General features: G+C 43.4%; 2 pseudogenes; both read left to right on the top strand.

Annotated features, from left to right (window-relative positions):
• Window positions 1-1660: 1660 nt before the first annotated feature.
• On the top strand, window positions 1661-11276 carry LOC132676774 (procathepsin L-like; annotated as a pseudogene).
• A 7441-nt stretch (window positions 11277-18717) lies between these two features.
• LOC132675114 (large ribosomal subunit protein uL10 pseudogene) lies at window positions 18718-21997 on the top strand (annotated as a pseudogene).
• The last annotated feature ends 2253 nt before the right edge of the window (window positions 21998-24250 follow it).

Here is a 24250-nt window from a genome sequence, read left to right as displayed (position 1 = left end):
CACTGAGGAAACTGAGGCTGAGGGTGTTACAGAGCCTGCGGGCCCCACACCTGGAGAGCTGTAGAATGGCCATACTCGCCCAGCCCTGACTCTGAGTCCCTGTATGGAATCCCTTTGCAAACTGCTGTCCTGGAGCAGAGAGGTGCTGGAGACAACACATGAGTAAGATCACTGGGGTGTCTCAAGAATGTAGGTCTGGGGAAGGAGGTCCTGAACCGCTAGCTCACTGTCTAGCCATATGGAATCAAAACCAGTTGTCAGAGGGCAAATTCATAAATACTGATAAATACTTTATTGCTTGAAATAAATGTCTTTCTGAAACTTTTTAAATTAAAGCTGAAGAAAAGCATGTTGGACACTGAGGAACACAATATTCCATAACGCAGAGAGTGGGGAGGAAAATGCTATTTCTACATGCTGCCTTTACTCCTTTTATTAAACCAAATTTTTCTGGAAATAACTCTTTTATGTTGGTTTTGAGAAAGGCTTGAGAGGGAAGAAGAATCTCTACCTGGGGGAGGCAGGACAGGAGCATTACAAAATGCCACGCCTTCTTGGGACACCCCTCCCTTCTGCCCCTTTCCCTGAAAGGACTTGAGCCTTGCCCAGCGCATACCCTGTTTGGGGGACTGCCTGACCTCTCCAGATTCTTCCATAACCCAGGGGCATCCCATCCTGACACAGTGATAACACCTCCCACTGTGGGCTCTGCATCCTCCACCTGAGTGACGTTTGTTCAGAATAAACAGGAACCACTAGACTAGATTATCCTGTTCTCATCCCTCCAGGAGATTTTCACCAAAAACACTAGGACTAAAGGACAGGCAGGGTGATGCTGAAAAGCCAGTTGGGGTTTTCCGGGTGAATTCTTTTCATGAACCATCCACTAACGTATAAATTCATGGTAATTAGTTGATGTGGGCCCTCAGGGAGGCACCGGATCCCTCCACAGGGCTGTCCCTGGTCTTCCAGCTCACCTCCCCTGGAGCCACTGAAGCAAGCACAAATTCCCCTGGGATAATTAGGGACCCAGGCATCACATGCCCCAGCAGCCCAGAGCTCCAGGGCACAGAGGCCCCGCCCACAGGATGGATCAGCCAATTGCAGGGCACTCAGGTGGTGGGGGCAGGGTTGCTAGGGCCAATCCCAGACCTTAAGTGGACAGCCTCCTACCCATCGCCAGGCCTCCTGGACATCCCCTGACCTGAAGCTGTGACTGAGCTGCACAACTACACCTGCCACAGGTGAGATCCCCAGAACTAGCATGAAGGGTGGGCCACCTCTGAAAACACTGCGGACAGCTGCCTTGGGGTTCGGGGGTTTGGGGCTCCAGGAGGCACTCTTCCAGGACCTGACCCCTCCAGACATGGCAGCTTGCCCCCCCCCCCCCCCACCACCACCACACCAGGACTCAGGGCTCCTCACTCCCTGCACTGCCATTTACATGCTTTGGAACCAGTAGGCAGGTCACAGGGCAGGGAGTGGGAGCACTGCACGTCCCACAACCTCAGCCTTCCTCCACAGCCCATGTAAACGCTCAGGAGGATAAATTCATTCTTTCTGCTCTTAGTGACTCTAACATCTCAGAAGGAACGATGGCTTTTTAGACGGTTTGGTCTAATCAGAAACTCATGTGTTTTCCTTTCCTAGGTTTTGAAACATGCACCCTTCCTTCTTCCTGGCTGCCCTTTGCCTGGGAATAGTGTCAGCTGCTCCACAAGTCAAACAGAGCTTAGATGAACAATGGTCCCAGTGGAAGGCAACACACGGGAAACTATATAGCATGTTTGGTAACATTTAAGCTGTCCAGAGGGACCCCTGAAGAGAACATTCCATGCTGGTGTGAGTTCATAGCAGGGAGTGGCTTCTTGAGGCTGCTCTTACCAAGGCAGTAAACAGGGTACTGTGACTGCCCACAGTGTGGGCATACATGTGGTTGCCGGAGAATAACTCCCAGAAGCATCAGGCATTCCTGGCTGTGGTTTCTCCTCCTCTCTTTGAGCACATCCACTAGGTGCACATCTGGTGGTTTTAAATAGAAATAAAGATGATAAGTTATATGTTTGTCTCCAGGATGAAGAAGGACAGAGGAGAGCAGTGTGGGAGAGGAATATGCAAATGATTGAACAGCACAATCAGGAACACAGCCGAGGGAAACACAGTTTCATGATGGCAATGAATGGTTTTGGCGACATGGTGAGTGTGGCACAGATTGCTGAACATTTCAGGCTTCCTCTAAGTGCTTTTTTTTTTTTTTTCAATATACGAAATTTATTGTCAAATTGGTTTCCGTACAACACCCAGTGCTCATCCCAAAAGGTGCCCTCCTCAATACCCATCACCCACCCTCCCCTCCCTCCCACCCCCCATCAACCCTCAGTTTGTTCTCAGTTTTTAACAGTCTCTTATGCTTTGGCTCTCTCCCACTCTAACCTCTTTTTTTTTTTTCCTTCCCCTCCCCCATGGGTTTCTGTTAAGTTTCTCAGGATCCACATAAGAGTGAAACCATATGGTATCTGTCTTTCTCTGTATGGCTTATTTCACTTAGCATCACACTCTCCAGTTCCATCCACGTTGCTACAAAAGGCCATATTTCATTCTTTCTCATTGCCACGTAGTATTCCATTGTGTATATAAACCACAATTTCTTTATCCATTCATCAGTTGATGGACATTTAGGCTCTTTCCATAATTTGGCTATTGTTGAGAGTGCTGCTATAAACATTGGGGTACAAGTGCCCCTATGCATCAGTACTCCTGTATCCCTTGGGTAAATTCCTAGCAGTGCTATTGCTGGGTCATAGGGTAGGTCTATTTTTAATTTTCTGAGGAACCTCCACACTGCTTTCCAGCGCGGCTGCACCAATTTGCATTCCCACCAACAGTGCAAGAGGGTTCCCATTTCTCCACATCCTCTCCAGCATCTATAGTCTCCTGATTTGTTCATTTTGGCCACTCTGACTGGCATGAGGTGATATCTGAGTGTGGTTTTGATTTGTATTTCCCTGATGAGGAGTGACGTTGAGCATCTTTTCATGTGCCTGTTGGCCATCCAGATGTCTTCTTTAGAGAAGTGTCTATTCATGTTTTCTGCCCATTTCTTCACTGGGTTATTTGTTTTTCGGGTGTGGAGTTTGGTGAGCTCTTTATAGATTTTGGATACTAGCCCTTTGTCCGATATGTCATTTGGAAATATCTTTTCCCATTCCATTGGTTGCCTTTTAGTTTTGTTGGTTGTTTCCTTTGCTGCGCAGAAGCTTTTTATCTTCATAAGGTCCCAGTAATTCATTTTTGCTTTTAATTCCCTTGCCTTTGGGGATGTATCGAGTAAGAGATTGCTACGGCTGAGGTCAGAGAGGTATTTTCCTGCTTTCTCCTCTAGGGTTTTGATGGTTTCCTGTCTCACATTCAGGTCCTTTATCCATTTTGAGTTTATTTTTGTGAATGGTGTAAGAAAGTGGTCTAGTTTCAACCTTCTGCATGTTGCTGTCCAGCTCTCCCAGCACCATTTGTTAAAGAGACTGTCTTTTTTCCATTGGATGTTCTTTTCTGCTTTGTCAAAGATGAGTTGGCCATACGTTTGTGGGTCTAGTTCTGGGGTTTCTATTCTATTCCATTGGTCTATGTGTCTGTTTTTGTGCCAATACCATGCTGTCTTGATGATGACAGCTTTGTAGTAAAGGCTAAAGTCTGGGATTGTGATGCCTCCTGCTTTGGTCTTCTTCTTCAAAATTACTTTGGCTATTGGGGGCCTTTTGTGGTTCCATATGAATTTTAGGATTGCTTGTTCTAGTTTCGAGAAGAATGCTGGTGCAATTTTGACTGGGATTGCATTGAATGTGTAGATAGCTTTGGGTAGTATTGACATTTTGACAATATTTATTCTTCCAATCCATGAGCAGGGAATGTCTTTCCATTTCTTTATATCTTCTTCAATTACCTTCATAAGCTTTCTATAGTTTTCAGCATACAGATCTTTTACATCTTTGGTTGGATTTATTCCTAGGTATTTTATGCTTCTTGGTGCAATTGTGAATGGGATCAGTTTCTTTATTTGTCTTTCTGTTGCTTCATTGTTAGTGTATAAGAATGCAACTGATTTCTGTACATTGATTTTGTATCCTGCAACTTTGCTGAATTCAGGTATCAGTTCTAGCAGACTTTTGGTGGAGTCTATCAGATTTTCCATGTATAATATCATGTCATCTGCAAAAAGCGAAAGCTTGACTTTATCTTTGCCAATTTTGATGCCTTTGATTTCCTTTTGTTGTCTGATTGCTGACGCTAGAACTTCCAACACTATGTTAAACAACAGCAGTGAGAGTGGGCATCCCTGTCGTGTTCCTGATCTCAGGGAAAAAGCTCTCAGTTTTTCCCCATTGAGGATGATGTTAGCTGTGGGCCTTTCATAAATGGCTTTTATGATGTGTAAGTATGTTCCTTCTATCCCGACTTTCTCAAGGGTTTTTATTAAGAAAGGATGCTGGATTTTGTCAAAGGCCTTTTCTGCATCGATTGACAGGATCATATGGTTCTTCTCTTTTTTTTTTTTTTTTTTTTTTTAAATTTTTTTTTTTCAACGTTTTTTATTTATTTTTGGGACAGAGAGAGACAGAGCATGAACGGGCGAGGGTCAGAGAGAGAGGGAGACACAGAATCGGAAACAGGCTCCAGGCTCCGAGCCATCAGCCCAGAGCCTGACGCGGGGCTCGAACTCACGGACCGCGAGATCGTGACCTGGCTGAAGTCGGACGCTTAACCGACTGCGCCACCCAGGCGCCCCTCTTTTTTTTTTTATTAATGTGATGTATCACGTTGATTGATTTGTGAATGTTGAACCAGCCCTGCATCCCAGGAATGAATCCCACTTGATCATGGTGAATCATTCTTTTTATATGCTGTTGAATTCGATTTGCTAGTATCTTATTGAAAATTTTTGCATCCATATTCATCAGGGATATTGGCCTGTAGTTCTCTTTTTTTACTGGGTCTCTGGTTTAGGAATCAAAGTAATACTGGCTTCATAGAATGAGTCTGGAAGTTTTCCTTCCCTTTATATTTCTTGGAATAGCTTGAGAAGGATAGGTATTATCTCTGCCTTAAACGTCTGGTAGAACTCCCCTGGGAATCCATCTGGTCCTGGACTCTTATTTGTTGGGAGATTTTTTTTAATCTTTTTTTTTTTTTCAACGTTTTTCATTTATTTTTGGGACAGAGAGAGACAGAGCATGAACGGGGGAGGGGCAGAGAGAGGGAGACACAGAATCGGAAACAGGCTCCAGGCTCCGAGCCATCAGCCCAGAGCCTGACGCGGGGCTCGAACTCACGGACCGCGAGATCGTGACCTGGCTGAAGTCGGACGCTTAACCGACTGCGCCACCCAGGCGCCCCTGTTGGGAGATTTTTGATAACCGATTCAATTTCTTCGCTGGTTATGGGTCTGTTCAAGCTTTCTCTTTCCTCCTGATTGAGTTTTGGAAGCGTGTGGGTGTTTAGGAATTTGTCCATTTCTTCCAGGTTGTCCAATTTGTTGGCATATAATTTTTCATAGTATTCCCTGATAATTGTTTGTATCTCTGAGGGATTGGTTGTAATAATTCCATTTTCATTCATGATTTTATCTATTTGGGTCATCTCCCTTTTCTTTTTGAGAAGCCTGGCTAGAGGTTTGTCAATTTTGTTTATTTTTTCAAAAAACCAACTCTTGGTTTCATTGATCTGCTCTACCATTTTTTTAGATTCTATATTGTTTATTTCTGCTCTGATCTTTATTATTTCTCTTCTTCTGCTGGGTTTAGGCTGCCTTTGCTGTTCTGCTTCTATTTCCTTTAGGTGTGCTGTTAGATTTTGTATTTGGGATTTTTCTTGTTTCTTGAGATAGGCCTGGATTGCGATGTATTTTCCTCTCAGGACTGCCTTCGCTGCATCCCAAAGCGTCTGGATTGTTGTATTTTCATTTTCGTTTGTTTCCATATATTTTTTAATTTCTTCTCTAATTGCCTGGTTGACCCACTCATTCGTTAGTAGGGTGTTCTTTAACCTCCATGCTTTTGGAGGTTTTCCAGACTTTTTCCTGTGGTTGATTTCAAGCTCCACAGCATTGTGGTCTGAAAGTATGCATGGTATAATTTCAATTCTTGTAAACTTATGAAGGGCTGTTTTGTGACCCAGTATATGGTCTATCTTGGAGAATGTTCCATGTGCACTTGAGAAGAAAGTATATTCTGTTGCTTTGGGATGCAGAGTTCTAAATATATCTGTCAAGTCCATCTGATCCAATGTATCATTCAGGGCCCTTGTTTCTTTATTGACCGTGTGTCTAGATGATCTATCCATTTCTGTAAGTGGAGTGTTAAAGTCCCCTGCAATGACCACATTCTTATCAATAAAGTTGCTTATGTTTATGAGTAATTGTTTTATATATTTGGGGGCTCCGGTATTCGGCGCATAGACATTTATAATTGTTAGCTCTTCCTGATGGATAGACCCTGTAATTATTATATAATGCCCTTCTTCATCTCTTGTTACAGCCTTTAATTTAAAGTCTAGTTTGTCTGATATAAGTATGGCTACTCCAGCTTTCTTTTGGCTTCCAGTAGCATGATAAATAGTTCTCCATCCCCTCACTCTCAATCTAAAGGTGTCCTCAGATCTAAAATGAATGTCTTGTAGACAGCAAATAGAGGGGTCTTGTTTTTTTATCCATATTGATACCCTATGTCTTTTGGTTGGCGCATTTAATCCATTTACATTCAGTGTTATTATAGAAAGATATGGGTTTAGAGTCATTGTGATGTCTGTATGTTTTATGCTTGTAGTGATGTCTCTGGTACTTTGTCTCACAGGATCCCCCTTAGGATCTCTTGTAGGGCTGGTTTAGTGGTGACAAATTCCTTCAGTTTTTGTTTGTTTGGGAAGACCTTTATCTCTCCTTCTATTCTAAATGACAGACTTGCTGGATAAAGGATTCTCGGCTGCATATTTTTTCTGTTTAGCACACTGAAGATCTCGTGCCAATCCTTTCTGGCCTGCCAAGTTTCAAAAGAGAGATCAATCATGAGTCTTATAGGTCTCCCTCTATATGTGAGGGCATGTTTATCCCTTGCTGCTTTCAGAATTTTCTCTTTATCCTTGTATTTTGCCAGTTTCACTATGATATGTCGTGCAGAAGATCAATTCAAGTTACGTCTGAAGGGAGTTCTCTGTATCTCTTAGATTTGAATGCCTTTTTCCTTCCCCAGTTCAGGGAAGTTCTCAGCTATTATTTCTTCAAGTACCCCTTCAGCACCTTTCCCTCTCTCTTCCTCCTTGGGATACCAATTATACGTATATTATTTCTTTTTAGTGTATCACTTAGTTCTCTAATTTTCCCCTCATACTCCTGGATTTTTTTATCTCTCTTTTTCTCAGCTTCCTCTTTTTCCATAACTTTATCTTCTAGTTCACCTATTCTCTCCTCTGCCTCTTCAGTTGGAGCCGTCGTCGTTTCCATTTTGTTTTGCATTTCATTTAAAGCGTTTTTCAGCTCCTCGTGACTGTTCCTTAGTCCCTTGATCTCTGTAGCAAGAGATTCTCTGCTGTCCTGTATACTGTTTTCAAGCCCAGCGATTAATTTTATGACTATTATTCTAAATTCACTTTCTGTTATATTATTTAAATCCTTTTTGATCAGTTCATTAGCTGTTGTTATTTCCTGGAGATTCTTCTGAGGGGAATTCTTCCGTTTTGTCATTTTGGATAGTCCCTGGAGTGGTGAGGACCTGCAGGGTACTTCCCCTGTGCTGTGGTGTATAACTGGAGTTGGTGGGCGGGGCCGCAGTCCTACCTGATGTCTGCCCCCAGCCCACCGCTGGGGCCACAGTCAGACTGGTGTGTGCCTTCTCTTCCCCTCTCCTAGGGGCGGGATTCACTGTGGGGTGGCGTGGCCCGTCTGGGCTACTTGCACACTGCCAGGCTTGTGGTGCTGGGGATCTGGCATATTAGCTGGGATGGGTAGGCAAGGTGCATGGGGGCAGGAGGGGCAGGCTTAGCTCACTTCTCCTTAGGTGATCCACTTCAGGAGGGGCCCTGTGGCAGCGGGAGGGAGTCAGATCTGCTGCTGGAGGTTTGGCTCCGCAGAAGCACAGAGTTGGGTGTTTGCACGGAGCGAGCAAGTTCCCTGGCCGGAACTGGTTCCCTTTGGGATTTTGGCTGGGGGATGGGCGAGGGAGATGGCGCTGGCAAGCGCCTTTGTTCCCCACCAAACTGAGCTCTGTCGTACGGGGGCTCAGCAGCTCTCCCTCCCTTTGTCCTCCAGCCTTCTCACTTTCTGAGCAGAGCTGTTAACTTATGACCTCCCAGACGGTAAGTCGCGCTTGCTGTCAGAACACAGTCTGTCTGGCCCCTCCGCTTTTGCCAGCCAGACTCGGGGGCTCTGCTTGGCCGGAGAGCCGCCCCTCCGCCCTGGCTCCCTCCCGCCAGTCCGTGGAGCTTGCACCGCCTCGCCGCCCTTCCTACCCTCTTCCATGGGCCTCTCGTCTGTGCTTGGCTCCGGAGACTCCGTTCTGCTAATCCTCTGGTGGTTTTCTGGGTTATTTAGGCAGGTGTAGGTGGAATCTAAGTGACCAGCAGGACACGCGGTGAGCCCAGCGTCCTCCTATGTCGCCATCTTCCAACCCCTCTAAGTGCTTTTCCAAATCATCTCATGCTTGCCAACACTCTGTTTCCTTTTCCTTGAAGACCAGTGAATAATTCAAGCAGGTGTTGAATGACCTTAAAATCCAGAAACACAAAAAGGGAAAGCACTCCAAGCACCTCTCTTTGCTGAGATCCTTTCATCTGTAGACTGGAGAGAGAAAGGCTATGTAACTCCTGTGAAAGATCAGGTGGGACAATACTCAGCAGTTCCCTCTCAAGAGTAAAGCCAAAAGGAATCAGTGTCATTGCTATGGAAATTGAAGCACAATATGCAGTTTGCTATGGAAATTGAAGCACAATATGCAGTTTGTTATGTTTTAGAAGAGTTTTCAGACCTATGGGCTGTTGTTAAAGTCTTGCAATTAATTTTGTAGGCTAAGCGCATTTGCATTTTGTTTTCAGGGTGACTGTCATTCTTGTTGGGCTTTTAGTGCAACTGGTGCCCTTGAAGGACAGATGTTCCGGAAAACTGGAAAACTTATTTCACTGAGTGAGCACAACCTGGTAGACTGCTCTTGGTCTCAAGGCAATGGCAGCTGCCGTGGTGGCCTAATGGTTAAAGCCTTCCAGTATGTTAAGGACAATGGGGGACTGGACTCAGAGGAATCCTATCCATATCATGCACGGGTAAGTGGAGTTCCTTATCTTTTATCAAAGTTGAGCATATTCAGTAGAAACAGATCCTGTATTTAGAATTCTTGTATGTGATTATAGACTCTATACCTGCAAATGGTCAGAACTGACATTAAAATGTATTACCCTACTAGCACAGCTCTCTGATTACCTCATTACCATATAGCTGTTCCTACAACTATGTTACACGGTGACACGAACAGCATCTTATATACAGTACAGGTCTCCAGAGTGAAAACTTTATGAACGAGTAGACCCAAAGAGTGTCTCATTGGATACACACTGCTAATTTTTCAACTTCAAAACAATCAAACCCATTTTATTTATTTTTTATTTTTTCAATATATGAAGTTTATTGTCAAATTGGTCAAACCCATTTTATGTCCTGAGATGCTTTATAACAAACTTGACTTGGAAATCATTCAGTTGCAAACAGTCTTGCACTCCTGTTCCCCTGGACGTGGATGGTAGTGATCAAGCCTCTCCCCCTTTACCTTTGAAAGAACGAGTCCTGCAAATACAAGCCTGAGAGTTCTGTTGCCAACGTGACTTCCTTCTGGAGTGTCATAAACAAGGAGGATGGCCTAATGACCACAGTGGCAACTGTGGGGCCTGTCTCTGTTGCTGTAGATGCAAGCCTGAATTCCTTCCAGTTCTATAAAAAAGGTCAGCATGTGTCTACGTAGAAAAGTAGGCAGGACAAATGGGGAACCACCATCATATAAGGCAAGATTGATCTATAAGGTATGGATTTCATGTAGTTGTTCCTTCAGCACATGTGATTTTGTGCCTGTTGTTCAACATATTGACATGACTTGACCCAACTTCCTCTCTTTCAAGCACTTCATAAATATATTTAAATGGCTACATAATTTGATTGGTATAGCTTAACTTACTTTAGTTTTTCCCAAATGTTAAGCCTGGAAGATTTCTAACGAGTTTTACTAATGAAATGGACGCTGGAAAGAAGCCCTTGGCTGAAGTGGTTTTGTGTTTTTCTGCTGCTTCCCAATGCTGACATGGTAGAATAGAATGACAAAGTTTCAGCGAGTGTTCTTCTATCCCTCTTGACTGTTCTTCACAAAAGAGATTGTGATGATGTGTATTTCTGCTGGTATTGCATGAGGGCCTAAATCCCTAGCCTTGCTAAGCAAAAAGAACTGATTTCTAAGTCTTATTGGATTTATATCCCACCTGAATTTTGAGATGCCTCCTTTACTGCGGTGACTCGGTTATTGTTAGATGTTATCATGTCGCTTTGATGTCCCACCTTGGAACTGAATTTACTTTTCCAGGCATTTATTATGATCCAAAGTGCAGCAATAAATGCCTGAATCACGGTGTTCTGGTGGTTGGCTATGGCTTTGATGGAGAAGAATCGGAGAACAAAAAATATTGGATTGTCAAGAACAGGTATAAAAAGCCAAAAGTATTTATCTTTGGATTTGAAAAGGAAATCCTTTTGGCATCGGTGTTTGGATACAGATCATCAAACCCTTGAGCCCACTTCTGAGACCCCAGAAGTGTTTGCCCCACTTAGCGGGAACAGAGACATATTCATTTGATGACATTAAGCTACTCTTTCAAGCTTGCAAGGGTCCTGCTATAGTTTGAATATCACTGCATCTGAAACACTTCTGACCCCAAGAAATTCCTTTTCCTGTCTCTCATTTTGTGGTTTTGTGAAAGTTTTGGGGATAGATTTCTCTGCTGGGTTAGAACTCAACCATGAGCGAGGATGGCCTCTCTTGATTCTTCCTGAATCTGTCCTGGCCTCTGGGGCACTGCTGAGTGTCAGGTGTCATTGTCCATAAAGAGAAATGTATTTATTCCTCTGTAATAAATGAAAAACCCCATCTTCTTTCAGCTGGGGTGCAAATTGGGGCAAACACGGCTACATACTCATAGCCAAAGACCAGGACAACCACTGTGGAATCGCCACCATGGCCAGCTTTCCTGCCGTGTGAGATGATGGTGTAAAGAAGACCTTAATTGGCAATAAATTATCGAGAAAATGGGTTTTATTTTCAAGGTGACCACACCCTACTGTATGGGATGAAGCACTTGAATGATTGAATTCTCAAGTTGTGATTTGATTGTGTGACATTTTACACTGGGAATGTTACCACTCACTCATTACTGCTGTAAACACCTTTGTATCAGTGACTTGTCTAGTAACTTTAGAATTTTCATTTTTTAAAAAAAGTATGAAGGTTTACTTTTTAAAAATAAAACAACTGCAGGGGCACCTGGATGGCTCAGTTGGTTGAGTGAGCAGCTCATGATTTCGATCCAGATCATGATCTCATGGTTCAGGGTATTGAGCCCCTTGTCAGGCTCCATGAGCTGACAGCATGGGATTTTAATTTCTTTAGAGAAACCCACAAACATGCACTAATTACCATTAATGTTTTCCTCCACCATAAAATGTTGTAACAAAGAGGAAGGACTTGAATATCGTATGATTTGTAACTAAGTTTTGGTGATGATTGAAATACGTATGCTGCTTAGAATGGAAATTTCCTCTCTTCTGACCCCTTTCCTTCTAAAAAGAACCCAGTGTTTAATTGCATATCCATTTAACCAAATTTAACTTTATAATTCCTGAATCATTTGGTTCCTTTGCAATTTATTTTGATAGAAATTATGAAGATCTATGAAATATGGGAAACACTGGTAATAACTTTATGGTACCTACAGACCTAGGGAGGAATCAAAATTTGTTTTCTGCTTTATTTATTACATGCCTATGGGATTCTTTTAAAAATAAGGTTTTTTAAAGTTTATTTCTTTCTTTATTCTGAGAGAGGGAAAACACAAGCAGGGGAAGGGCAGAGAGAGAGGGAAGGAAAGAATCCCGAGAAGGCTTCAGGCTCTCAGCACAGAGCCTGACATGGGGATCTACCTCACAACATTGAGATCATGATCCGAGCAGAAATCAGGGTACAGTCACTCAACTGACTAGGCCCCCCAGGTGCTCCTAAAAATAATTTTATGAGAAATGCAGTTTGGGCTTTTTAAATTTTTTTTAAAAAACATTTATTTATTTTTGAGACAGAGAGAGACAGAGCATGAATGGGGGAAGGTCAGAGAGAGGGAGACACAGAATCTGAAACAGGCTCCAGGCTCTGAGCTGTCAGCACAGAGCCCTACGCGGGGCTCAAACTCACGTACCGGGAGATCATGACCTGAGCCGAAGTCGGCCGCTTAACCAACTGAGCCACCCAGGCGCCCCTAAATTTAAAAAAAAAATTTTTTTTTACATGTATTTATTTTTGAGACAGAGACAGAGCATGAACGGGGGAGGGGCAGAGAGAGAGGGAGACACAGAATCGGAAGCAGGCTCCAGGCTCCGAGCCATCAGCCCAGAGCCCGAAGCGGGGCTCGAACTCATGGACCGTGAGATCGTGACCTGAGCTGAAGTCGGACGCTCAACCGACTGAGCCACCCAGGCGCCCCGCCCCTAAATTTTTAAGTAAATATAAATGGCTTTGTAAATTACAGAAGCTTCTAATACCTGCTGAATCGTTCACACATCAGCCAGGTCTTCCCACTTTCCCTCCCATCAACACCTGAACAAGTTCTCAGAGTCTTGGGCTGAACTCCCAGGATGGTGTGGAGAGTACTCTGAGAGAGCCTGTCATGGTGAAGCAAGATGACTTTTACAAGGAGTCCTTTCTAGAGGATGTTCAGAGACCGACTAATGGCAGACTGCATGTTCCAACAGACCCAGCCTTGTCTTCATCCTACACACCCTTCTGCTCAGTGGCCTTGCCTCTTTCCATCACAAGGTGGGGTCTCAGCCCTTCCCCAGGTCCCTGGGCCATCTGGTGACAGGCAACAAATACAATACAGCAGCAAGTCTCACTGGGGATGAAGGCCAGGTGATAGAATATCAGTCAGGTCTTCAAGACCTGGAGCTTTTCAGGGTTATCCTGGCACACCTGTTCTTGGGATGTTGCTTAAAGGTCTTTGTTTACTTAGACTCCTTTCAGGAGTAAACTTTGGATCATGGAGGCCTCATTGTCCATACCCTTTCCAGAAACATCTCTTGTGTCCATGGTAGAGACTTATTCTAAGCCTGGAAAGTTGTCACTGAGTCCTTTCGTAAAGAGGCTTTTTGGGGGGCGCCTGGGTGGCTCAGTTGGTTAAGCGGCCGACTTCGGCTCAGGTCATGATCTCGCAGTCCGTGAGTTCGAGCCCCACATCAGGCTCTGTGCTGACAGCTCAAAGCCTGGAGCCTGTTTCAGATTCTGTGTCTCCCTCTCTCTGACACTCCCCTGTTCATGCTCTGTCTCTCTCTGTCTCAAAAATAAATAAACGTTAAAAAAAAAAAAAAAAAGAGGCTTCTTGGATTGAGTCACTATTAAAACAAATATACTAATGGTGATCCTACTCACCAGGAGCAGATTGCAATTCATTCAAACTAGAAAATTTTCTATATTTAGAACATTTCTTAGAGAGTTCTCCCTTCTAGCAGCTGCCTTCTTGGTATTTAGGAGGGGATCAAAATGAAAAGAAAACACAAGCCAGTATAAGGCTAGTGTTAGGGAGTCTCTTAATAAAAGAACAAAAATCAGAATAAGAATCAAAAACCAAATCTGACATCAATCCCCCTTCTTATATCTCCTTCATCCCCACGCCTCTGTCCCTGACCCTCCAGGAGATCTTTTGGATCTCTGGGCTCCTGGTCTGGAAACTTTCCCTTCAAAACCGAGCCCCAGCTCTTCAGCCAGTTCCCTTAAATACAAAAACTCCAACTCTCCCAGAAAAATCCTGAACGCCCAGCTCCTTATTTTAACTATTGTTTCTTTACAAGATTTATAGAGAGTACCTCAGCCTGGCCTCCTGGCCTGGGAAATAGAGTTTGTTCCTGTAAGTGCTGAGTGTTGAGAAGTACATCTAGCAGGAGCGGCCAGGAAGGGCGGTAAAGCTCATGCTGCGGTCCGTACAATTGCTCAGAGTCTCCAGGGCTTCGTGATCAAGTTCTGCCAGTTCCAGGCATTCCTGAGCAATGTCCTTGAGGAGGGTTTCCTGGACCCCTGTCACAAAGAATTCATGTCCCCTGGACAGTGACAGGCCTTCTCAATTATGAAGTCCCTTTACCTCTACTCTCAGAAGATCCTACCGAAATTACAGAGAAATTTTAAAAATTAATACCTTTTTACAACCCAACTCACAGACACCTTCACTGACTGCTAAAGGGAGTCCTTCCAGCCCATTAGTATATGGCTGTTACCAGGCAGGCCAAACAGCCCCCCTCACAGGGGACACAGAGGGCCACAGCCTCTCTCTGGCCCTCCTGGGAATGACCAGGAGAAGGCACAACTGTTCAAGGGTTAATAGGAACAATGGAAAAGGCCTGTTCCCCCAAAATGAGTTGGTCTACGGTTGAAATATACACTCAGGTGTAGAGGAACACCCAAAAGCGTTTGTTAAGCATTTTATACAAACTTTAAAAAGCATACTGTATTCAATCCGGTAGCCCCAGAACATAGAATTCTTCTAATTTCTGCTTGTGTGGGAAATTTCCTCCCTGATATTACAAAAATAGGGACACCTGGATGGCTCAGTCGGTTAAGTGTCTAACTTTGTCTCATGTCATGATCTCACCTTCTGTGGGTTTGAGCCCCCCGTTGGGCTCTGTGCTGACAGCTCAGAGTCTGGAGCCTGCGTCAGATTCTGTGTGTGTCTCTCTCTCCCTAGCTTGCTCTCTCTTTCCCTCTCTCAAAAATAAATGAATAAACATTAAAAAAAAAAACGTTAAAAATAACCCCGACAAGTACACAATAGTGTGGTAGGTTGGACAGGGCAACCGCTAAACAAAATAATGGGGGCAGCCACCTGGATCTTTGAATAGCTCACAAGAAAGCCAACAAAAAGAAAAGAACTAAAAACAACAATTATTGCCTTACAACTTGAATCTTTGGAAAGGCGAATATGTGATGGAGAAGACTCCAAGCCCACTCCAATGGGACCCTATTTGTCTCCACACAACTGCAGATACTGCAAATAAACCAGGACAATGGAGGAGAAATTGTCCTGCACTTAAGAAAAAGGGGAGTCTCAGAAACAATTTCCCCTAACCCTTTAACCCTGAAAAATTCATTTTTCTCCTGAGAGCCAATTCCCCCTTTAGTTTTTTTAATGTTTATTTATTTATTTTTGAGAGAAAGAGAGAGCATAAGTAGGGCAGGGGCAGAGAGAGAGGGAGAGAGAGAATACCAAGCAGGCTCCATTCTGTCAGCGTAGAGCCAGAACTGGGGCTAGAAAACATGAACAGTGAGATCATGACTTGAGCTGAAATAAAGAGTTGGCAACTTAACCACTGAGCCACCCAGGCGCCCCAACAATTTCGCCTTTAGTGACAGGTCAGCCAGTACTCAGTCACCCCCAGGACCTACCAGAAAACTCCAAACAGAGGCTCAGGCTAGATTTCTTGATTGATGTTGGTGTGACTTTCTCTCCCATCTGCTCAGAGGATTGATCTCTACCTGTCACCTCTGACTCTGTTCAGGCTCTCGGAGTCTCGGGGCGACCCATTTTACTGCCTGAGTCCCAGCCCTGGCCAGCCCAGCCCAGCTCAGTATCTTCAGGCCCTGTTCACATTCCCAGGCCTTGCTGCTTCCCAGATGTTCACTGGCAAACTTTCTTGGTAAACATTTATCTACATTTAATGCCAACATAAGTTGCAATAAGAAAAGACATTTTTGTTTCCTCACCTTCAGGTCAAGCTCCAAGTGTCCTGCTGTCTTTACTGCAAGTTCATCCTGAGATAAATTCCTCTGAAGAGGATGGATGTTTAAAAGATGCCCGAGTCAGTCTTTGGGCTACACACACGGTTGAAGTTGAGTTGTTAGGAAGTGGGAGCCTGGGTGCATTTCTCGGGAGAGGGACCCACCCTCCCCCTCGTGGCCCGGCACCCTCCCTCTAGAGACTCGGAGCAAGTGATACCCTTGTAACTGAGTCTCTCTTGAACCACAGCATCCTTGTCTTTACCACCCGACCCTGTATCTCCCCAATCTTGCCCATAAAGAAAGAAGGCAAATGTGACTCAGAGGGAAACCAAATCCATCAGTTTGCACAGGATTTAGAAGCCATAATCTCTTTCATAATTTCTCGGCATCCTGTGCCCTGCAATCCAGCTGATAATTTTCATCATTCCTGCTGATGCAACCTGGTTTACAGAAATGACCTGTGAACAGCTTCCTTTTCAATTCCTCTGCACCCTGACTCCTGGTTTCTTGTGCCTTCACAGTTAAAAGGAGACCATTCACCTGGCCTTGCATACCCCAAGGATATTTGGTGTATGCAATATTTTCCCAAGTCCTTAAAGTCCAGCTAGACACTGTAACTTCTACCCAAGGCTCCCTGCTGGTACCCTTTACTCTATAAACAAAGCAAGAGGGGAGCTTTTATGGACTCCCTCATTCTCTTAGGGGCATTAGCTGAACAAGGCAGACAGCTTATACAGCTCTACATCTAGACTCCAAGAGATGTAAACAACGGTTTTCTATTTAGGATGACGTGACCTGTTTAGGACATGCCTCAGGGCATTCAAAATCTCACTCCAAATATTCTTGAATCAATTATGTCCATCCCTCTCCCCAAAATGAATACACAGTTACATAAATCTTAAGGGGCAGCTGGCTACTGCCTCCAAAGGGTCCCTAGTTTGCAATGTTTGATAAACCTTTGTATGCTCTTCTCTCAGATATCAATGGACTTTAGAGGCATTAACCTCCTTTGAAACCTTAAAACTGGCTCTGTCCACACCCCACCTCTTAGCTTACCTAACTTTGACAAGCCCTTTCATTTATACTAATGAAAGGCATGGTGTTGCTGCATGCTTTCTGGGACAGCCTTTTGCCAATCAGATACAGCCAGGAGCACATTTCTCATGCCCATCAGATGCTGTGGCATCAGGTATGTCCCCATGCTTTCCTGCGGTGGCCACAGCTGCCGCCTGATGGACAAAGCCAGCACTCTGACATTAAGCTCCCCTATTCACCTGTGTGTCCCCACGTGGTGCCTGCTGTCTTACAAGTTCATAAATCATAGCACCTCTCTACAACATGACAGACCCGTTACAAACAAGCGCTTTCAACTAACCCTCTGTCATCTTATTTCCGTTGCTAAAAGGCTTATAATTGCTGACATATTACAACTATTCACCCTCCTTCTAAAACCATCATTGTTCACTGTTCAGCACATACTAAGACAGCTGATGTTGCATCTTTAGAAAATGATAGGGTTGGCAGAGCTGTAAGTATGCACCCCAAACAGGCCCCCTTGTTCTTTCTCCACCCAGCTGTGAACCCTGCCTTTATCCCTGACTGACAGTATTTATTACCCGGCAAATGCCCCACAGTCTACAAAGGACAGTCAGATACAAAAAGGTGTCAAACAACTATCAGATGGATTATACAGTGGGCCAAATGGACTTCCTAGAGCACCCTTTCTTTTGACCCTGTGGCTTACACTTACCACCCACCAAATTGGACACAAAGATAATGAAGGACCAAAAAGACAGTTGGATTTGCCCAGGCATCCACAACATTCCTGACCACATGATTTCCCAGTGAATGATTTGTAAACCCCGGGAAATCTCTGGAAGAAATCAGCACACCCCAGGAAGGCTTCCTAGGCCCACCTGCCCTCTGTGGTTGTATAGACGGATTTGATAGATTTGCCCCAAGCCCTGTGCTATTCTGTTTGGTCACTGTCTGCATGCTCAGCAGATGGGCTGATGCTCTCTGACTAGATGTGGCACTGCCACAGCAGGCAATAAAGAAACTAACACCTCCATTTCTCCTTATGGAGAAATGCCATTCCTTATGGTTTGAATCAGACAAGAAATTCTTTTTACAGAAGGTATAATCCACCTGCTTGCAAAATCTCTGGGATACACATTAAAATTTCATACCATATATCATCTTCAATTACCAGGGCAAATGGAACATTAAAATCTAGACATAAGATGGATTGTAAGATAATCAAGAAATTAACCATGAAAGACCAAACACTTTGCTCCTGAGCCTTATTAGGATCCAGAATACTCCAAACACGGGACACGGACTGACCCCTTTTGAAAGAGTGTTTGGTTGTCAAAGCCTATTGGCATCTCTGAATCTTCTATCCGTGGCTGGACAATGTGATGCTATGACTACTCGAGATGAGGACTCTCTAGTACACCTGAAGCACCTTGCCAACAGAGAAAAGAGGCATGGCCTCCACCAACTGGTGAGGCTGGCCACAGCTGTCCACCAGAAGACCATGTGGACCTCAAGATCTTTGGAAGAAGACGTGTGCAGTCACCTCACTGGGAAGGACCTTATGAAGTGCTGCTCAACAGCTATACCACCATCTGAACAGAACAAAAACCCTCCTGAATTCTTGGAAGCCATGTCAAAATCAATTTTATTTCAGAATGAGTTTTAATATCAGAAGTACACTGATGCAACATTAGAACTTAGGATTTCTCTGTTAAAGAGGAAAAAACATTTTCTTAAGAGTGTTAGTTTGGGGCACCTGGGTGGCTCAGTTAAGCATATGACTTTGGCTCAGGTCACGATCTCATAGTTCGTGGGTTTGGGCCCCACGTCGGGTTCTGTGCTGACAGCTTAGAGCCTGGAGCCTGCCTCACATTCTGTGTCTCCCTCTCTGCCCCTCCCCTGCTCATGCTCGGTGTGTCTCTCCCTCTCTCTCAAAAATAAATAAACATTAAAAAAATGTTTTAAAAAGAGTCTCAGTTTGCTTATTACAAAAAATTATAAACAAAGTTTTTTCTTCTCTTTAATGGCCAATGGCCTAAAAATACAAATTTTCTATGCTTTATCTTTATCAGATTATTCAAGAAAACTGAGTCTTAATATTAAAAGAGCTAAAGTTTGTTCACTATTGTATAACCTGCAGCATTTGCCTTTAAAATCTTTTATTCTTGACCCTCCTCTCTCCAGGCGTCATCATGAGAGTGACATCTCCTTTACACTCTGCATGGCAATCATTGATATGCATCCGCATGATGCCCAGGGAAGACAAGGTGACCCAGAAGTCCAAGTACTTCCTTAAGATCATCCATCTTTTGGACGATCATCTTTCATTGTGGGAGCAGACAACGTGGGTTCCAGGAAGACGCAGTAGGCCCGCATGTGTTTGCATGGGAACGCTGTGCTGCTGCTGTGGCATGATCCCCATGATGTATGAAATCATCTGAGGGCATCTGGAGAACAACCAGCTCTGGAGAAACCATTGCCTCATATCTGGGTGAATGTGGGCTTTGTGCTCACCAAGGAGGACCTCACTGAGATCAGGGACATGCTTCTGGCTAAGGTGCCAGCTGCCGCCCGTGGTGGTGCCATAGCCCCATGTGAAGTCACTAGCCCAGAACACTTGTCTGGGGCCGAAGAAGACCTTCTTCTCCCAGGCTTTAGGCATCACCACTAAAATGTCCAGGGGCACCACTGAAATACTGAGTGATGTGCAGCTGATTAAGACTGGAGACAAAGCAGGGGCCAGCGAGGCCACACAGCTGAATGTGCTGAGAAACTCCCCCTTCTCCTTTGGGATGATCACCAGCAGGTGTTTGACAATCGCAGCATCTACAACCGTGAAGTGCTTGACATCATAGAGGAAACTACATTCTCACTTCCTGGAGGGCGTCTGCAGTGTTGCCAGTGTCTGTCTGCCGATAGGTCACCTGATTGTTGCCTCACTGCCCCATCCTATCATCAATGGACACAAGCAGGTTCCGGCTTTGTCTGCATGGACTGGTTACCGCTTCCTACTTGCTGAAGCCATCACCACCACTGCTGTACCTGCTGCTGCCCTCAGCCCTGGCCAAAGTTGAAGCAAAGAAAGAGTCAGATGAGTTGCATGAGGATATGGGATTTGTTGGTCTCTTGATTAATCACCGAAAAGCAACCAATTCAGCCCATTTTATTTGTGGAACAAGGGAATAAAGGCTCACTTCTCTTCAAAAAGGAATCTTTTATTGTCACTTGGGTTGAATAGTTAAATATTGTTGCATAATGATCTGTGATCCTATTTAATCAAATGTTCAAATATTTTGATTTTTTGTAACACACACTTTCCAAAATCAAATTCTAAAATGAAGTATTTTGACCACAATGCAATTAAAGTATTCCAGAGGATCCATGGAACGTTTTCAAGAGATTTGGTCTTTTTATAAAAGGAAGATATTACACAAATTAGGCTTATTTCTTATGTTAAAGTACATAGGAAGCAATGTCAAATAAGGGATACTAACACCCTTAGATTACATTTATGTAGAAATATGTTAATAAAGTAAGTGTTTTAGAAATTGTATGCAACTCCTAGAAATCTGATATGTCCTGAGATGTTACTGTCGTGTGTCAGAGAAATAACCAATTTCCTTGTCAACAGCCTTGTCATGATCTCTCATCAGATCTTTAACCTTGGACATTTTAAGTCTTTTATCATTTATAGACAGTTAGACTTTTACTCAGATGCTTTTATGAAAGCTTCTGCAAATGTGTTTCACCTGCAATGAGACCGATGGAAGGAACTCTTGCGTACAGATTTCTGATAACCTCAAGATCATGAAGCTGACCTGGGTAAGAATTTCCAGAATGAATGGAAGATCTGGATTCAAGCAGAAGAAGAATTAATAACATGAGACTGGATGAACAGAGGATGATTATCATTTTTATATATATTTTTGAAGCATTTCTGATCTTTAAATGTTTTTGTCCAGTATTGAAAAAACTGTTTTAAGCTATAACTTGAAAAAAGCAGCCGTTTGATAAAACATGCCTTTGTGAACAGACTGGGACACTTATCTTTTTCTCCCTACCTGATCTGTCCAGAATTCAAAAACTTTCAGTAAGTATTCTCATATGTTCTTGACAATATGTTAATTTGCATAAGTTGAATAAGGATCTGCTCTCCTTGTAACAGGACACATTTGGAAACTCTGGTTACATCACCGAGGCTTTGACAGAAATGTCATATTCAAGCAGGGACTTGCACAGACACAGATATGACCAGACTGCTTGAAGGAACTCAGGCAGACTTTATGGAGCCAATAAAGCCCATTGGAAAAACAGCCTGATACTTATATCTGAGTCTTTAAGCAAAGCAGGCAGTTTGCATACATTGTGACAAAGAGAAAACAAATTCATGATGAATTAACAGGATGAAGAAAACAGATGTTTGGGACTGTTAATTAGTAAAAAATCCTAAGAAACTTTTTCTCATAAGCTATGATTTACAGCAGTTTCATCATCAGGCCAAGTTAAAAAAAAAAAGCAACTATTACACTTTACAAACAAATTGGTCTTAATTTGGCTGTCCTTGGTAAAAATGAGGGTGATTATAGAAAGAAACATTATGTTTCAATTACACACCATTGTGGATTTTACAGTCTAATAGAGTTCACTATGAACTGGACGAGATCCTAATTTCTTCTAGTTTCCTCTGAAGCCTGGCCACAAGTCTCCAAACTAATATTTTCCACTTTTTTTCTATCCTTTTGACTTGGAATCACTGGATACCCAAAACTCCCCTTTTCCTGAAGCCCTGCAAATTGAATATGAACAACTTGATGTAACCTTCTGAGAAATCACCGCAATAGCTCATATGTAGACAATCTTCATGCCTGTTCCTCTATGAGCCTCTCAGAAAGTCTGTCAGCCTGCCACTGCCTACCTACCCCTCCTGCCTAAAGATGCTTTAAGCCCAGCATCTAGAGATTCTTTCAACTGCCTGTCCTTGGAACTCAGAAACTGGTTTATAACTGGATCCTTTTATTAATAAACATTATCTTTCTTGTACTGCCATAGAATTTCTTCTTATTTATTACCTGATTGTTTGAAGCAGAGGCCTCCCTCTAGGAAGATACCTGCATTGCCTCTTCCTGAAATGAATTTGACTGAACTGACTCATTATCAGAACAAAGAGACTGGATTAAGGAGATAAAACTATCAGCTCAACTTTGAATCTGTGAATCTTCCAAGAAAGTTGCAGAGGAAGGAACCACCTAAAAATGTGGACCAAAAATCTGGGCTTTCTTGGCTGAGTGACAGAACCAAGCTTTCTAGCTGCCAGAGCCAAATCAGAAGACTCTGAAATCAGCTATTTTGAAACGTGTGCTGCTCTCAAAGACTGACAGGACCACAAGAAAAATGGAGATGTATGAACATTAACACTATCAATTAACACTCCAGACTTTGAAAAGTATAGGTTTCAACCTCACCTTGTCTATAAACCACATTGTTTTTTTTTTTTTCTTTTTGAGAGACTGAGAGAGGGCCCAAGTGAATGAAGGGCAGAGATGGACAGAGAATGAGAGAGGGAGAGAGAGAGACAGGAGGCTAACTTGAGAGGGGTTCGAACTCACCTGATATGTGACTCAGGCTCATCAACCGTGAGGTCATGACCTGAGCTGAAGTCAGATGCTTAAGGACTGAGCCACCCAGGCACCCCTGCTCCTTTATTTCATGTGGTAACAAAGCATATAAAGGGCTCCCACCAAAATGATCAGAATCATATTGACTTGGATACCTGGCTCTTCTGTCACTGTGCTTGGTGACATCATTTGTTCAGAAAATTGTGCCACACAACATGCCTGTTGAAGAATCATAGAAAATCGGATGATACATCAGAATTCCAGGTTCTTTTCAGCATTAAAGATCTTATTCCCAAATTTCTGAGATGGTGAATTAGAAAAAGCAATCCTAAATCTGTCTATGATAGTGGAACAAAGAGGGTTCAATACCACTATGCATGCTTTGAAAACACTCCAGTCAGAAGGTAACAGCTTAGCCTCTGGAGGTCTCCAAAGTCATCATGTTCTAGATACCGTGACTGCTTAGCAGGGGGTGCTCGTGCAATCATCAGTGGAAAATATTGCTTTTATCTAAACCAAATGAAGCATATAATGTCTACTCAAATCTTCCTTTAAAAAGGAATTAATATTTCCCATCAGATAAATGAAACACATTTATTTGAGCAGATCTATTTCCAGGATTGTGGGACTCGTTTCATGAGGTGTGGAGAAATGTGTTCTCTTCTGTTTATTCATCCTTTGCTTTTTTTTCCCCAAATGTTTTGAGTATAAATGACACACGATGTTACTGTAGTTTCAGGTGTACAACATAGTAACTTGCCAACTGTATACATTATGCTGTGCTCACCACAAGTGTATCTACCCCCACCCTTTACATTGCTATTACAATACCGTGTACTATATTCCCTTTGCTGTGCCCTTGATTCCTGTGACTGATTCATTCCATACCTGGAAGCCTATAACCCCCACCCTCGTTCACCCATTCATTCATCCTCCAGGGGATCTATGCTTTTCTTATTCTTTGTAGATTTGTTACCACTCATGTATGAACTGGATTTCTGTCTCCACAGTCACCTGATCAGATAGTTAGTAGGTAAACTTCCAGGGGAGTTTCAGAGGAAGAAATTGTGGGGGCCCAGGGATGTCACCCCAGAAGGTACCACATGGCATATTGACTATCTTGAGTTGAAGCTATTTGAGACACAGATGCTGCAAGGACACCCAGGCTGTCATATGTCTCCCCTGAAAGCAGAAAATGAGCATTCCCATATGAAAGGTCCCCTCCCTGTACTACGAGGTAAAGAGACATCCTTATCAGCAGAGATGGGCTTCAAAGTTGAGAAAGTTATAGAAACAAACCTTGTTACTTTTTCACTCATATACAAACTCAGCCCAGATGCCACTTGGAATTCCTACAATTTAAAGCTCCCACACACCTCTTTTTCCTGTCAATTCCTCACAAATTATTGTCATTGTCTAAAATGTATAAAAACTGCCAAAAAAACACCTACCTGCCTTTGCCATTCTGGGGGGGCTCAAATTCATTACTGGGCTTCCCTAGTTGTGTAATAAAACTTTGAGTGATTTTTTTCTACTGTTTACCTGTCTTAT

The sequence above is a fragment of the Panthera onca genome, chromosome D4 (assembly GCF_046562875.1).
Source record: "Panthera onca isolate mPanOnc1 chromosome D4, mPanOnc1 haplotype 2, whole genome shotgun sequence".
Classification (NCBI taxonomy): Eukaryota; Metazoa; Chordata; class Mammalia; order Carnivora; family Felidae; genus Panthera; species Panthera onca.
Note: the sequence above shows the minus strand (reverse complement) of the source record. Positions and strands in the feature narration are given on the sequence as shown.